This window comes from Symphalangus syndactylus, chromosome 8, assembly GCF_028878055.3.
Source record: "Symphalangus syndactylus isolate Jambi chromosome 8, NHGRI_mSymSyn1-v2.1_pri, whole genome shotgun sequence".
NCBI classification, from domain to species: Eukaryota; Metazoa; Chordata; class Mammalia; order Primates; family Hylobatidae; genus Symphalangus; species Symphalangus syndactylus.
The window spans coordinates 150,099,584-150,117,759 of NC_072430.2; positions in this window are offsets into that span (position 1 = coordinate 150,099,584).

The window sequence follows — 18,176 nt, forward strand, 5'->3', positions numbered from 1 at the left end:
GTGCATTCAACTAACAGAGTTGAACCTTACTTTTGATTGAGCCGTTCTGAAACACTCTTTCTGTAGAAACTGCAATTGGACATGCTAAGCGCTAAGAGGCCTACATTGGGAAAAAGAATATCTTCAAATAAAAACTACACAGATGCATTCTGTGGAACTTATTTCTGATCTGTAAATTCAGTTAACAGAGATAAAACATATTTTTGATTGAGCAGTTATGAAACACTCTTTTTGTAGAAAATGCAAGTGGAGATTCGGAGCGCTAAGAGGGTAATAGTGGAAAAAGGAATGTCTTCAAATATAAACTACACAGAATAATTCGGTGAAACTTCTTTCTGATCTGTGCATTCAGCTAACAGAGTTAAACCATACTTTTGATTGAGCAGATCTGAACACTCTTTCTGTAGAAAATGCAACTGGACATTTGGAGCGCTAAGAGCGTAGTAGTGGAAAAAGGAATATATTCAAATATAAACTACACAGAAGCATTCTGTGAAACTTCTTTCTGATCTGAGCATTCAGCTAACAGAGTTAAACCATACTTTTGATTGAGCAGTTTTGAAACACTCTGTCTGTAGAAAATGCAACTGGACATTCGTAGCGCTAAGTGGGTAATAGTGGAAAAAAGAATATGTTCAAATATAAACTACACAGAAGCATTGTATGAAACTTCTTTCTGTTCTGTGCATTCAACTAACAGAGTTGAACCTTACTTTTGATTGAGCCGTTCTGAAACACTCTTTCTGTAGAAACTGCAATTGGACATTCTGAGCGCTAGGAGGCCTATATTGGGAAAAAGAATGTCTACAAATAAAAACTACAGAGAAGAATTGTGTGAAACTTCTTTCTGTTCTGTTTGTTCAACTAAAAGAGTTGAACTTTAGTTTTGATTGAGCCGTTCTGAGAAACTCTTTCTGTAGAAAATGCAAGTGGAGATTCGGAGCGCTAAGAGGGTAATAGTGGAAAAAGGAATGTCTCCAAATATAAACTACACAGAATCATTCTGTGAAAATTCTTTCTGATCTGTGCATTCAGCTAACAGAGTTAAACCATACTTTTGATAGAGCAGATCGGAACACTCTTTCTGTAGAAAATGCAACTGGACATTTGGAGCGCTAAGAGAGTAGTAGTGAAAAAAGGAATATATTCAAATATAAACTACACAGAAGCATTCTGTGAAACTTCCTTCTGATCTGAGCATTCAGCTAACAGAGTTAAACCATACTTTTGATTGAGCAGTTTTGAAACACTCTGTCTGTAGAAAATGCAACTGGACATTCGTAGCGCTAAGTGGGTAAGAGTGGAAAAAAATATGTTCAAATATAAACTACACAGAAGCATTGTATGAAACTACTTTCTGTTCTGTGCATTCAACTAACAGAGTTGAACCTTACTTTTGATTGAGCCTTTCTGAAACACTCTTTCTGTAGAAACTGCAATTGGACATTCTGAGCGCTAAGAGGCCTCTATTGGGAAAAATAATATCTTCAAATAAAAACTACACAGAAGCATTGTGTGAAACTTATTTCTGATATGTTCATTAAGCTAACAGAGTTAAACCATACTTTTGATTGCGCAGTTCTGAACACTCTTTCTGTAGAAAATGCAAGTGGACATTCGGAGCGCTAAGAGGGTAATAGTGGAAAAAGGAATATATTCAAATATAAACTACACAGTAGCATTCTGTGAAAATTCTTTCTGTTCTGTGCATTCAACTAACAGAGTTGAACCTTACTTTTGATTGAGCAGTTCTGAAACACTCTTTCTGTAGAAACTGCAATTGGACATGCTAAGCGCTAAGAGGCGTACATTGGGAAAAAGAATATCTTCAAATAAAAACTACACAGATGCATTCTGTGAAACTTATTTATGATCTGTAAATTCAGTTAACAGAGATAAAACATAGTTTTGATTGAGCAGTTATGAAACACTCTTTTTGTAGAAAATGCAAGTGGAGATTCGGAGCGCTAAGAGGGTAATAGTGGAAAAAGGAATGTCTTCAAATATAAACTACACAGAATCATTCTGTGAAACTTCTTTCTGATCTGTGCATTCAGCTAACAGAGTTAAACCATACTTTTGATTGAGCAGATCTGAACACTCTTTCTGTAGAAAATGCAACTGGACATTTGGAGCGCTAAGAGAGTACTAGTGGAAAAAGGAATATATTCAAATATAAACTACACAGAAGAATTCTGTGAAACTTCTTTCTGATCTGAGCATTCAGCTAACAGAGTTAAACCATACTTTTGATTGAGCAGTTTTGAAACACTCTGTCTGTAGAAAATGCAACTGGACATTCGTAGCGCTAAGTGGGTAAGAGTGGAAAAAAGAATATGTTCAAATATAAACTACACAGAAGCATTGTATGAAACTTCTTTCTGTTCTGTGCATTCAACTAACAGAGTTGAACCTTACTTTTGATTGAGCCTTTCTGAAACACTCTTTCTGTAGAAACTGCAATTGGACATTCTGAGCGCTAAGAGGCCTTTATTGGGAAAATAATATCTTCAAATAAAAACTACACAGAAGCATTGTGTGAAACTTATTTCTGATATGTTCATTAAGCTAACAGAGTTAAACCATACTTTTGATTGCGCAGTTCTGAACACTCTTTCTGTAGAAAATGCAAGTGGACATTCGGAACGCTAAGAGGGTAATAATGGAAAAAGGAATATATTCAAATATAAACTACACAGTAGCATTCTGTGAAAATTCTTTCTGTTCTGTGCATTGAAATAACAGAGTTGAACCTTACTTTTGATTGAGCCGTTCTGAAACAATCTTTCTGTAGAAACTGCAATTGGACATGCTAAGCGCTAAGAGGCCTACATTGAGAAAAAGAATATCTTCAAATAAAAACTACACAGATGCATTCTGTGAAACTTATTTCTGATCTGTAAATTCAGTTAACAGAGATAAAATATATTTTTGATTGAGCAGTTATGAAACACTCTTTTTGTAGAAAATGCAAGTGGAGATTCGGAGTGCTAAGTGGGTAATAGTGGAAAAAGTAATGTCTTCAAATATAAACTACACAGAATCGTTCGGTGAAACTTCTTTCTGATCTGTGCATTCAGCTAACAGAGTTAAACCATACTTTTGATTGAGCAGATCTGAACACTCTTTCTGTAGAAAATGCAACTGGACATTTGGAGCGCTAAGAGCGTAGTAGTGGAAAAAGGAATATATTCAAATATAAACTACACAGAAGCATTCTGTGAAACTTCTTTCTGATCTGAGCATTCAGCTAACAGAGTTAAACCATACTTTTGATTGAGCAGTTTTGAAACACTCTCTCTGTAGAAAATACAACTGGACATTCGTAGCGCTAAGTGGGTAAAAGTGGAAAAAAGAATATGTTCAAATATAAACTACACAGAAGCATTGTATGAAACTTCTTTCTGTTCTGTGCATTCAACTAACAGAGTTGAACCTTACTTTTGATTGAGCCGTTCTGAAACACTCTTTCTGTAGAAACTGCAATTGGACATTCTGAGCGCTAGGAGGCCTATATTGGGAAAAAGAATGTCTACAAATAAAAACTACACAGAAGAATTGTGTGAAACTTCTTTCTGTTATGTTTGTTCAACTAAAAGAGTTGAACCTTAGTTTTGATTGAGCCGTTCTGAAACACTCTTTCTGTAGAAAATGCAAGTGGAGATTCGGAGCGCTAAGAGGGTAATAGTGGAAAAAGGAATGTCTCCAAATATAAACTACACAGAATCATTCTGTGAAACTTCTTTCTGATCTGTGCATTCAGCTAACAGAGTTAAACCATACTTTTGATTGAGCAGATCTGAACACTCTTTCTGTAGAAAATGCAACTGGACATTTGGAGCGCTAAGAGATTAGTAGTGGAAAAAGGAATATATTCAAATATAAACTACACAGAAGCATTCTGTGAAACTTCTTTCTGATCTGAGCATTCAGCTAACAGAGTTAAACCATACTTTTGATTGAGCAGTTTTGAAACACTCTGTCTGTAGAAAATGCAACTGGACATTCGTAGCGCTAAGTGGGTAATAGTGGAAAAAAGATATGTTCAAATATAAACTACACAGAAGCATTGTATGAAACTTCTTTCTGTTCTGTGCATTCAACTAACAGAGTTGAACCTTACTTTTGATTGAGCCTTTCTGAAACACTCTTTCTGTAGAAACTGCAATTGGACATTCTGAGCGCTAAGAGGCCTCTATTGGGAAAAATAATATCTTCAAATAAAAACTACACAGAAGCATTGTGTGAAACTTATTTCTGATATGTTCATTAAGCTAACAGAGTTAAACCATACTTTTGATTGCGCAGTTCTGAACACTCTTTCTGTAGAAAATGCAAGTGGACATTCGGAGCGCTAAGAGGGTAATAGTGGAAAAAGGAATATATTCAAATATAAACTACACAGTCGCATTGTGTGAAAATTCTTTCTGTTCTGTGCATTCAACTAACAGAGTTGAACCTTACTTTTGATTGAGCCGTTCTGAAACACTCTTTCTGTAGAAACTGCAATTGGACATGCTAAGCGCTAAGAGGCCTACATTGGGAAAAAGAATATCTTCAAATAAAAACTACACAGATGCATTCTGTGGAACTTATTTCTGATCTGTAAATTCAGTTAACAGTGATAAAACATATTTTTGATTGAGCAGTTATGAAACACACTTTTTGTAGAAAATGCAAGTGGAGATTCGGAGCGCTAAGAGGGTAATAGTGGAAAAAGGAATGTCTCCAAATATAAACTACACAGAATCATTCTGTGAAACTTCTTTCTGATCTGTGCATTCAGCTAACAGAGTTAAACCATACTTTTGATAGAGCAGATCTGAACACTCTTTCTGTAGAAAATGCAACTGGACATTTGGAGCGCTAAGAGAGTAGTAGTGGAAAAAGGAATATATTCAAATATAAACTACACAGAAGCATTCTGTGAAACTTCTTTCTGATCTGAGCATTCAGCTAACAGAGTTAAACCATACTTTTGATTGAGCAGTTTTGAAACACTCTGTCTGTAGAAAATGCAACTGGACATTCGTAGCGCTAAGTGGGTAAGAGTGGAAAAAAGAATATGTTCAAATATAAACTACACAGAAGCATTGTATGAAACATCTTTCTGTTCTGTGCATTCAACTAACAGAGTTGAACCTTACATTTGATTGAGCCTTTCTGAAACACTCTTTCTGTAGAAACTGCAATTGTACATTCTGAGCGCTAAGAGGCCTTTACTGGGAAAAAAAATATCTTCAAATAAAAACTACACAGAAGCATTGTGTGAAACTTATTTCTGATATGTTCATTAAGCTAACAGAGTTAAACCATACTTTTGATTGCGCAGTTCTGAACACTCTTTCTGTAGAAAATGCAAGTGGACATTCGGAGCGCTAAGAGGGTAATAATGGAAAAAGGAATATATTCAAATATAAACTACACAGTAGCATTCTGTGAAAATTCTTTCTGTTCTGTGCATTGAACTAACAGAGTTGAACCTTACTTTGGATTGAGCCGTTCTGAAACACTCTTTCTGTAGAAACTGCAATTGGACATGCTAAGCGCTAAGAGGCCTACATTGGGAAAAAGAATATCTTCAAATAAAAACTACACAGATGCATTCTGTGAAACTTATTTCTGATCTGTAAATTCAGTTAACAGAGATAAAACATATTTTTGATTGAGCAGTTATGAAACACTCTTTTTGTAGAAAATGCAAGTGGAGATTCGGAGCGCTAAGAGGCTAATAGTGGAAAAAGGAATGTCTTCAAATATAAACTACACAGAATCGTTCGGTGAAACTTCTTTCTGATCTGTGCATTCAGCTAACAGAGTTAAACCATACTTTTGATTGAGCAGATCTGAACACTCTTTCTGTAGAAAATGCAACTGGACATTTGGAGCGCTAAGAGAGTACTAGTGGAAAAAGGAATATATTCAAATATAAACTACACAGAAGCATTCTGTGAAACTTCTTTCTGATCTGAGCATTCAGCTAACAGAGTTAAACCATACTTTTGATTGAGCAGTTTTGAAACACTCTGTCTGTAGAAAATGCAACTGGACATTCGTAGCGCTAAGTGGGTAAGAGTGGAAAAAAGAATATGTTCAAATATAAACTACACAGAAGCATTGTATGAAACTTCTTTCTGTTCTGTGCATTCAACTAACAGAGTTGAACCTTACTTTTGATTGAGCCTTTCTGAAACACTCTTTCTGTAGAAACTGCAATTGGACATTCTGAGCGCTAGGAGGCCTATATTGGGAAAAAGAATGTCTACAAATAAAAACTACAGAGAAGAATTGTGTGAAACTTCTTTCTGTTCTGTTTGTTCAACTAAAAGAGTTGAACTTTAGTTTTGATTGAGCCGTTCTGAGAAACTCTTTCTGTAGAAAATGCAAGTGGAGATTCGGAGCGCTAAGAGGGTAATAGTGGAAAAAGGAATGTCTCCAAATATAAACTACACAGAATCATTCTGTGAAACTTCTTTCTGATCTGTGCATTCAGCTAACAGAGTTAAACCATACTTTTGATAGAGCAGATCTGAACACTCTTTCTGTAGAAAATGCAACTGGACATTTGGAGCGCTAAGGGAGTAGTAGTGAAAAAAGGAATATATTCAAATATAAACTACACAGAAGCATTCTGTGAAACTTCTTTCTGATCTGAGCATTCAGCTAACAGAGTTAAACCATACTTTTGATTGAGCAGTTTTGAAACACTCTGTCTGTAGAAAATGCAACTGGACATTCGTAGCGCTAAGTGGGTAAGAGTGGAAAAAAGAATATGTTCAAATATAAACTACACAGAAGCATTGTATGAAACTACTTTCTGTTCTGTGCATTCAACTAACAGAGTTGAACCTTACTTTTGATTGAGCCTTTCTGAAACACTCTTTCTGTAGAAACTGCAATTGGACATTCTGAGCGCTAAGAGGCCTCTATTGGGAAAAAAAATATCTTCAAATAAAAACTACACAGAAGCATTGTGTGAAACTTATTTCTGATATGTTCATTAAGCTAACAGAGTTAAACCATACTTTTGATTGCGCAGTTCTGAACACTCTTTCTGTAGAAAATGCAAGTGGACATTCTGAGCGCTAAGAGGGTAATAGTGGAAAAAGGAATATATTCAAATATAAACTACACAGTAGCATTCTGTGAAACTTCTTTCTGTTCTGTGCATTCAACTAACAGAGTTGAACCTTACTTTTGATTGAGCCGTTCTGAAACACTCTTTCTGTAGAAACTGCAATTGGACATTCTGAGAGCTAGGAGGCCTATATTGGGAAAAAGAATGTCTACAAATAAAAACTACAGAGAAGAATTTTGTGAAACTTCTTTCTGTTCTGTTTGTTTAACTAAAAGAGTTGAACCTTAGTTTTGATTGAGCCGTTCTGAGAAACTCTTTCTGTAGAAAATGCAAGTGGAGATTCGGAGCGCTAAGAGGGTAATAGTGGAAAAAGGAATGTCTCCAAATATAAACTACACAGAATCATTCTGTGAAACTTCTTTCTGATCTGTGCATTCAGCTAACAGAGTTAAACCATACTTTTGATAGAGCAGATCTGAACACTCTTTCTGTAGAAAATGCAACTGGACATTTGGAGCGCTAAGAGAGTAGTAGTGGAAAAAGGAATATATTCAAATATAAACTACACAGAAGCATTCTGTGAAACTTCTTTCTGATCTGAGCATTCAGCTAACAGAGTTAAACCATACTTTTGATTGAGCAGTTTTGAAACACTCTGTCTGTAGAAAATGCAACTGGACATTCGTAGCGCTAAGTGGGTAAGAGTGGAAAAAAGAATATGTTCAAATATAAACTACACAGAAGCATTGTATGAAACATCTTTCTGTTCTGTGCATTCAACTAACAGAGTTGAACCTTACTTTTGATTGAGCCTTTCTGAAACACTCTTTCTGTAGAAACTGCAATTGGACATTCTGAGCGCTAAGAGGCCTTTACTGGGAAAAATAATATCTTCAAATAAAAACTACACAGAAGCATTGTGTGAAACTTATTTCTGATATGTTCATTAAGCTAACAGAGTTAAACCATACTTTTGATTGCGCAGTTCTGAACACTCTTTCTGTAGAAAATGCAAGTGGACATTCGGAGCGCTAAGAGGGTAATAATGGAAAAAGGAATATATTCAAATATAAACTACACAGTAGCATTCTGTGAAAATTCTTTCTGTTCTGTGCATTGAACTAACAGAGTTGAACCTTACTTTGGATTGAGCCGTTCTGAAACACTCTTTCTGTAGAAACTGCAATTGGACATGCTAAGCGCTAAGAGGCCTACATTGGGAAAAAGAATATCTTCAAATAAAAACTACACAGATGCATTCTGTGAAACTTATTTCTGATCTGTAAATTCAGTTAACAGAGATAAAACATATTTTTGATTGAGCAGTTATGAAACACTCTTTTTGTAGAAAATGCAAGTGGAGATTCGGAGCGCTAAGAGGCTAATAGTGGAAAAAGGAATGTCTTCAAATATAAACTACACAGAATCGTTCGGTGAAACTTCTTTCTGATCTGTGCATTCAGCTAACAGAGTTAAACCATACTTTTGATTGAGCAGATCTGAACACTCTTTCTGTAGAAAATGCAACTGGACATTTGGAGCGCTAAGAGAGTACTAGTGGAAAAAGGAATATATTCAAATATAAACTACACAGAAGCATTCTGTGAAACTTCTTTCTGATCTGAGCATTCAGCTAACAGAGTTAAACCATACTTTTGATTGAGCAGTTTTGAAACACTCTGTCTGTAGAAAATGCAACTGGACATTCGCAGCGCTAAGTGGGTAAGAGTGGAAAAAAGAATATGTTCAAATATAAACTACACAGAAGCATTGTATGAAACTTCTTTCTGTTCTGTGCATTCAACTAACAGAGTTGAACCTTACTTTTGATTGAGCCTTTCTGAAACACTCTTTCTGTAGAAACTGCAATTGGACATTCTGAGCGCTAGGAGGCCTATATTGGGAAAAAGAATGTCTACAAATAAAAACTACAGAGAAGAATTGTGTGAAACTTCTTTCTGTTCTGTTTGTTCAACTAAAAGAGTTGAACCTTAGTTTTGATTGAGCCGTTCTGAGAAACTCTTTCTGTAGAAAATGCAAGTGGAGATTCGGAGCGCTAAGAGGGTAATAGTGGAAAAAGGAATGTCTCCAAATATAAACTACACAGAATCATTCTGTGAAACTTCTTTCTGATCTGTGCATTCAGCTAACAGAGTTAAACCATACTTTTGATAGAGCAGATCTGAACACTCTTTCTGTAGAAAATGCAACTGGACATTTGGAGCGCTAAGGGAGTAGTAGTGAAAAAAGGAATATATTCAAATATAAACTACACAGAAGCATTCTGTGAAACTTCTTTCTGATCTGAGCATTCAGCTAACAGAGTTAAACCATACTTTTGATTGAGCAGTTTTGAAACACTCTGTCTGTAGAAAATGCAACTGGACATTCGTAGCGCTAAGTGGGTAAGAGTGGAAAAAAGAATATATTCAAATATAAACTACACAGAAGCATTGTATGAAACTTCTTTCTGTTCTGTGCATTCAACTAACAGAGTTGAACCTTACTTTTGATTGAGCCTTTCTGAAACACTCTTTCTGTAGAAACTGCAATTGGACATTCTGAGCGCTAAGAGGTCTTTATTGGGAAAATAATATCTTCAAATAAAAACTACACAGAAGCATTGTGTGAAACTTATTTCTGATATGTTCATTAAGCTAACAGAGTTAAACCATACTTTTGATTGCGCAGTTCTGAACACTCTTTCTGTAGAAAATGGAAGTGGACATTCGGAACGCTAAGAGGGTAATAATGGAAAAAGGAATATATTCAAATATAAACTACACAGTAGCATTCTGTGAAAATTCTTTCTGTTCTGTGCATTGAACTAACAGAGTTGAACCTTACTTTTGATTGAGCCGTTCTGAAACACTCTTTCTGTAGAAACTGCAATTGGACATGCTAAGCGCTAAGAGGCCTACATTGAGAAAAAGAATATCTTCAAATAAAAACTACACAGATGCATTCTGTGAAACTTATTTGTGATCTGTAAATTCAGTTAACAGAGATAAAATATATTTTTGATTGAGCAGTTATGAAACACTCTTTTTGTAGAAAATGCAAGTGGAGATTCGGAGCGCTAAGAGGGTAATAGTGGAAAAAGGAATGTCTTCAAATATAAACTACACAGAATCGTTCGGTGAAACTTCTTTCTGATCTGTGCATTCAGCTAACAGAGTTAAACCATACTTTTGATTGAGCAGATCTGAACACTCTTTCTGTAGAAAATGCAACTGGACATTTGGAGCGCTAAGAGCGTAGTAGTGGAAAAAGGAATATATTCACATATAAACTACACAGAAGCATTCTGTGAAACTTCTTTCTGATCTGAGCATTCAGCTAACAGAGTTAAACCATACTTTTGATTGAGCAGTTTTGAAACACTCTCTCTGTAGAAAATACAACTGGACATTCGTAGCGCTAAGTGGGTAAAAGTGGAAAAAAGAATATGTTCAAATATAAACTACACAGAAGCATTGTATGAAACTTCTTTCTGTTCTGTGCATTCAACTAACAGAGTTGAACCTTACTTTTGATTGAGCCGTTCTGAAACACTCTTTCTGTAGAAACTGCAATTGGACATTCTGAGCGCTAGGAGGCCTATATTGGGAAAAAGAATGTCTACAAATAAAAACTACACAGAAGAATTGTGTGAAACTTCTTTCTGTTCTGTTTGTTCAACTAAAAGAGTTGAACCTTAGTTTTGATTGAGCCGTTCTGAAACACTCTTTCTGTAGAAAATGCAAGTGGAGATTCGGAGCGCTAAGAGGGTAATAGTGGAAAAAGGAATGTCTCCAAATATAAACTACACAGAATCATTCTGTGAAACTTCTTTCTGATCTGTGCATTCAGCTAACAGAGTTAAACCATACTTTTGATTGAGCAGATCTGAAGACTCTTTCTGTAGAAAATGCAACTGGACATTTGGAGCGCTAAGAGAGTAGTAGTGGAAAAAGGAATATATTCAAATATAAACTACACAGAAGCATTCTGTGAAACTTCTTTCTGATCTGAGCATTCAGCTAACAGAGTTAAACCATACTTTTGATTGAGCAGTTTTGAAACACTCTGTCTGTAGAAAATGCAACTGGACATTCGTAGCGCTAAGTGGGTAATAGTGGAAAAAAGAGTATGTTCAAATATAAACTACACAGAAGCATTGTATGAAACTTCTTTCTGTTCTGTGCATTCAACTAACAGAGTTGAACCTTACTTTTGATTGAGCCTTTCTGAAACACTCTTTCTGTAGAAACTGCAATTGGACATTCTGAGCGCTAAGAGGCCTCTATTGGGAAAAATAATATCTTCAAATAAAAACTACACAGAAGCATTGTGTGAAACTTATTTCTGATATGTTCATTAAGCTAACAGAGTTAAACCATACTTTTGATTGCGCAGTTCTGAACACTCTTTCTGTAGAAAATGCAAGTGGACATTCGGAGCGCTAAGAGGGTAATAGTGGAAAAAGGAATATATTCAAATATAAACTACACAGTCGCATTCTGTGAAAATTCTTTCTGTTCTGTGCATTCAACTAACAGAGTTGAACCTTACTTTTGATTGAGCCGTTCTGAAACACTCTTTCTGTAGAAACTGCAATTGGACATGCTAAGCGCTAAGAGGCCTACATTGGGAAAAAGAATATCTTCAAATAAAAACTACACAGATGCATTCTGTGGAACTTATTTCTGATCTGTAAATTCAGTTAACAGAGATAAAACATATTTTTGATTGAGCAGTTATGAAACACTCTTTTTGTAGAAAATGCAAGTGGAGATTCGGAGCGCTAAGAGGGTAATAGTGGAAAAAGGAATGTCTTCAAATATAAACTACACAGAATCATTCTGTGAAACTTCTTTCTGATCTGTGCATTCAGCTAACAGAGTTAAACCATACTTTTGATTGAGCAGATCTGAACACTCTATCTGTAGAAAATGCAACTGGACATTTGGAGCGCTAAGAGCGCAGTAGTGGAAAAAGGAATATATTCAAATATAAACTACACAGAAGCATTCTGTGAAACTTCTTTCTGATCTGAGCATTCAGCTAACAGAGTTAAACCATACTTTTGATTGAGCAGTTTTGAAACACTCTGTCTGTAGAAAATGCAACTGGACATTCGTAGCGCTAAGTGGGTAATAGTGGAAAAAAGAATATGTTCAAATATAAACTACACAGAAGCATTGTATAAAACTTCTTTCTGTTCTGTGCATTCAACTAACAGAGTTGAACCTTACTTTTGATTGAGCCGTTCTGAAACACTCTTTCTGTAGAAACTGCAATTGGACATTCTGAGCGCTAGGAGGCCTATATTGGGAAAAAGAATGTCTACAAATAAAAACTACAGAGAAGAATTGTGTGAAACTTCTTTCTGTTCTGTTTGTTTAACTAAAAGAGTTGAACCTTAGTTTTGATTGAGCCGTTCTGAGAAACTCTTTCTGTAGAAAATGCAAGTGGAGATTCGGAGCGCTAAGAGGGTAATAGTGGAAAAAGGAATGTCTCCAAATATAAACTACACAGAATCATTCTGTGAAACTTCTTTCTGATCTGTGCATTCAGCTAACAGAGTTAAACCATACTTTTGATAGAGCAGATCTGAACACTCTTTCTGTAGAAAATGCAACTGGACATTTGGAGCGCTAAGAGAGTAGTAGTGGAAAAAGGAATATATTCAAATATAAACTACACAGAAGCATTCTGTGAAACTTCTTTCTGATCTGAGCATTCAGCTAACAGAGTTAAACCATACTTTTGATTGAGCAGTTTTGAAACACTCTGTCTGTAGAAAATGCAACTGGACATTCGTAGCGCTAAGTGGGTAAGAGTGGAAAAAAGAATATGTTCAAATATAAACTACACAGAAGCATTGTATGAAACATCTTTCTGTTCTGTGCATTCAACTAACAGAGTTGAACCTTACTTTTGATTGAGCCTTTCTGAAACACTCTTTCTGTAGAAACTGCAATTGTACATTCTGAGCGCTAAGAGGCCTTTATTGGGAAAAATAATATCTTCAAATAAAAACTACACAGAAGCATTGTGTGAAACTTATTTCTGATATGTTCATTAAGCTAACAGAGTTAAACCATACTTTTGATTGCGCAGTTCTGAACACTCTTTCTGTAGAAAATGCAAGTGGACATTCGGAGCGCTAAGAGGGTAATAATGGAAAAAGGAATATATTCAAATATAAACTACACAGTAGCATTCTGTGAAAATTCTTTCTGTTCTGTGCATTGAACTAACAGAGTTGAACCTTACTTTTGATTGAGCCGTTCTGAAACACTCTTTCTGTAGAAACTGCAATTGGACATGCTAAGCGCTAAGAGGCCTACATTGGGAAAAAGAATATCTTCAAATAAAAACTACACAGATGCATTCTGTGAAACTTATTTCTGATCTGTAAATTCAGTTAACAGAGATAAAACATATTTTTGATTGAGCAGTTCTGAAACACTCTTTTTGTAGAAAATGCAAGTGGAGATTCAGAGCGCTAAGAGGGTAATAGTGGAAAAAGGAATGTCTTCAAATATAAACTACACAGAATCGTTCGGTGAAACTTCTTTCTGATCTGTGCATTCAGCTAACAGAGTTAAACCATACTTTTGATTGAGCAGATCTGAACACTCTTTCTGTAGAAAATGCAACTGGACATTTGGAGCGCTAAGAGAGTACTAGTGGAAAAAGGAATATATTCAAATATAAACTACACAGAAGCATTCTGTGAAACTTCTTTCTGATCTGAGCATTCAGCTAACAGAGTTAAACCATACTTTTGATTGAGCCGTTTTGAAACACTCTGTCTGTAGAAAATGCAACTGGACATTCGTAGCGCTAAGTGGGTAAGAGTGGAAAAAAGAATATGTTCAAATATAAACTACACAGAAGCATTGTATGAAACTTCTTTCTGTTCTGTGCATTCAACTAACAGAGTTGAACCTTACTTTTGATTGAGCCTTTCTGAAACACTCTTTCTGTAGAAACTGCAATTGTACATTCTGAGCGCTAAGAGGCCTTTATTGGGAAAAATAATATCTTCAAATAAAAACTACACAGAAGCATTGTGTGAAACTTATTTCTGATATGTTCATTAAGCTAACAGAGTTAAACCATACTTTTGATTGCGCAGTTCTGAACACTCTTTCTGTAGAAAATGCAAGTGGACATTCGGAGCGCTAAGAGGGTAATAATGGAAAAAGGAATATATTCAAATATAAACTACACAGTAGCATTCTGTGAAAATTCTTTCTGTTCTGTGCATTGAACTAACAGAGTTGAACCTTACTTTTGATTGAGCCGTTCTGAAACACTCTTTCTGTAGAAACTGCAATTGGACATGCTAAGCGCTAAGAGGCCTACATTGGGAAAAAGAATATCTTCAAATAAAAACTACACAGATGCATTCTGTGAAACTTATTTCCGATCTGTAAATTCAGTTAACAGAGATAAAACATATTTTTGATTGAGCAGTTATGAAACACTCTTTTTGTAGAAAATGCAAGTGGAGATTCGGAGCGCTAAGAGGGTAATAGTGGAAAAAGGAATGTCTTCAAATATAAACTACACAGAATCGTTCGGTGAAACTTCTTTCTGATCTGTGCATTCAGCTAACAGAGTTAAACCATACTTTTGATTGAGCAGATCTGAACACTCTTTCTGTAGAAAATGCAACTGGACATTTTGAGCGCTAAGAGCGTAGTAGTGGAAAAAGGAATATATTCAAATATAAACTACACAGAAGCATTCTGTGAAACTTGTTTCTGATCTGAGCATTCAGCTAACAGAGTTAAACCACACTTTTGATTGAGCAGTTTTGAAACACTCTGTCTGTAGAAAATGCAACTGGACATTCGTAGCGCTAAGTGGGTAATAGTGGAAAAAAGAATATGTTCAAATATAAACTACACAGAAGCATTGTATGAACCTTCTTTCTGTTCTGTGCATTCAACTAACAGAGTTGAACCTTACTTTTGATTGAGCCGTTCTGAAACACTCTTTCTGTAGAAACTGCAATTGGACATTCTGAGTGCTAGGAGGCCTATATTGGGAAAAAGAATGTCTACAAATAAAAACTACACAGAAGAATTGTGTGAAACTTCTTTCTGTTCTGTTTGTTCAACTAAAAGAGTTGAACCTTAGTTTTGATTGAGCCGTTCTGAAACACTCTTTCTGTAGAAAATGCAAGTGGAGATTCGGAGCGCTAAGAGGGTAATAGTGGAAAAAGGAATGTCTCCAAATATAAACTACACAGAATCATTCTGTGAAACTTCTTTCTGATCTGTGCATTCAGCTAACTGCGTTAAACCATACTTTTGATTGAGCAGATCTGAAGACTCTTTCTGTAGAAAATGCAACTGGACATTTGGAGCGCTAAGAGAGTAGTAGTGGAAAAAGGAATATATTCAAATATAAACTACACAGAAGCATTCTGTGAAACTTCTTTCTGATCTGAGCATTCAGCTAACAGAGTTAAACCATACTTTTGATTGAGCAGTTTTGAAACACTCTGTCTGTAGAAAATGCAACTGGACATTCGTAGCGCTAAGTGGGTAATAGTGGAGAAAAGAATATGTTCAAATATAAACTACACAGAAGCATTGTATGAAACTTCTTTCTGTTCTGTGCATTCAACTAACAGAGTTGAACCTTACTTTTGATTGAGCCTTTCTGAAACACTCTTTCTGTAGAAACTGCAATTGGACATTCTGAGCGCTAAGAGGCCTCTATTGGGAAAAATAATATCTTCAAATAAAAACTACACAGAAGCATTGTGTGAAACTTATTTCTGATATGTTCATTAAGCTAACAGAGTTAAACCATACTTTTGATTGCGCAGTTCTGAACACTCTTTCTGTAGAAAATGCAAGTGGACATTCGGAGCGCTAAGAGGGTAATAGTGGAAAAAGGAATATATTCAAATATAAACTACACAGTAGCATTCTGTGAAAATTCTTTCTGTTCTGTGCATTCAACTAACAGAGTTGAACCTTACTTTTGATTGAGCCGTTCTGAAACACTCTTTCTGTAGAAACTGCAATTGGACATGCTAGGCGCTAAGAGGCCTACATTGGGAAAAAGAATATCTTCAAGTAAAAACTACACAGATGCATTCTGTGAAACTTATTTCTGATCTGTAAATTCAGTTAACAGAGATAAAACATATTTTTGATTGAGCAGTTATGAAACACTCTTTTTGTAGAAAATGCAAGTGGAGATTCGGAGCGCTAAGAGGGTAATAGTGGAAAAAGGAATGTCTTCAAATATAAACTACACAGAATCATTCTGTGAAACTTCTTTCTGATCTGTGCATTCAGCTAACAGAGTTAAACCATACTTTTGATTTAGCAGATCTGAACACCCTTTCTGTAGAAAATGCAACTGGACATTTGGAGCGCTAAGAGCGTAGTAGTAGAAAAAGGAATATATTCAAATATAAACTACACAGAAGCATTCTGTGAAACTTCTTTCTGATCTGAGCATTCAGCTAACAGAGTTAAACCATACTTTTGATTGAGCAGTTTTGAAACACTCTGTCTGTAGAAAATGCAACTGGACATTCGTAGCGCTAAGTGGGTAATAGTGGAAAAAAGAATATGTTCAAATATAAACTACACAGAAGCATTGTATGAAACTTCTTTCTGTTCTGTGCATTCAACTAACAGAGTTGAACCTTACTTTTGATTGAGCCGTTCTGAAACACTCTTTCTGTAGAAACTGCAATTGGACATTCTGAGCGCTAGGAGGCCTATATTGGGAAAAAGAAAGTCTACAAATAAAAACTACAGAGAAGAATTGTGTGAAACTTCTTTCTGTTCTGTTTGTTCAACTAAAAGAGTTGAACCTTAGTTTTGATTGAGCCGTTCTGAGAAACTCTTTCTGTAGAAAATGCAAGTGGAGATTCGGAGCGCTAAGAGGGTAATAGTGGAAAAAGGAATGTCTCCAAATATAAACTACAAAGAATCATTCTGTGAAACTTCTTTCTGATCTGTGCATTCAGCTAACAGAGTTAAACCATACTTTTGATAGAGCAGATCTGAACACTCTTTCTGTAGAAAATGCAACTGGACATTTGGAGCGCTAAGAGAGTAGTAGTGGAAAAAGGAATATATTCAAATATAAACTACACAGAAGCATTCTGTGAAACTTCTTTCTGATCTGAGCATTCAGCTAACAGAGTTAAACCATACTTTTGATTGAGCAGTTTTGAAACACTCTGTCTGTAGAAAATGCAACTGGACATTCGTAGCGCTAAGTGGGTAAGAGTGGAAAAAAGAATATGTTCAAATATAAACTACACAGAAGCATTGTATGAAACTTCTTTCTGTTTTGTGCATTCAACTAACAGAGTTGAACCTTACTTTTGATTGAGCCTTTCTGAAACACTCTTTCTGTAGAAACTGCAATTGGACATTCTGAGCGCTAAGAGGCCTCTATTGGGAAAAATAATATCTTCAAATAAAAACTACACAGAAGCATTGTGTGAAACTTATTTCTGATATGTTCATTAAGCTAATAGAGTTAAACCATACTTTTGATTGCGCAGTTCTGAACACTCTTTCTGTAGAAAATGCAAGTGGACATTCGGAGCGCTAAGAGGGTAATAGTGGAAAAAGGAATATATTCAAATATAAACTACACAGTAGCATTCTGTGAAAATTCTTTCTGTTCTGTGCATTCAACTAACAGAGTTGAACCTTACTTTTGATTGAGCCGTTCTGAAACACTCTTTCTGTAGAAACTGCAATTGGACATGCTAAGCGCTAAGAGGCCTACATTGGGAAAAAGAATATCTTCAAATAAAAACTACACAGATGCATTCTGTGAAACTTATTTCTGATCTGTAAATTCAGTTAACAGAGATAAAACATATTTTTGATTGAGCAGTTATGAAACACTCTTTTTGTAGAAAATGCAAGTGGAGATTCGGAGCGCTAAGAGGGTAATAGTGGAAAAAGGAATGTCTTCAAATATAAACTACACAGAATCATTCTGTGAAACTTCTTTCTGATCTGTGCATTCAGCTAACAGAGTTAAACCATACTTTTGATTGAGCAGATCTGAACACTCTTTCTGTAGAAAATGCAACTGGACATTTGGA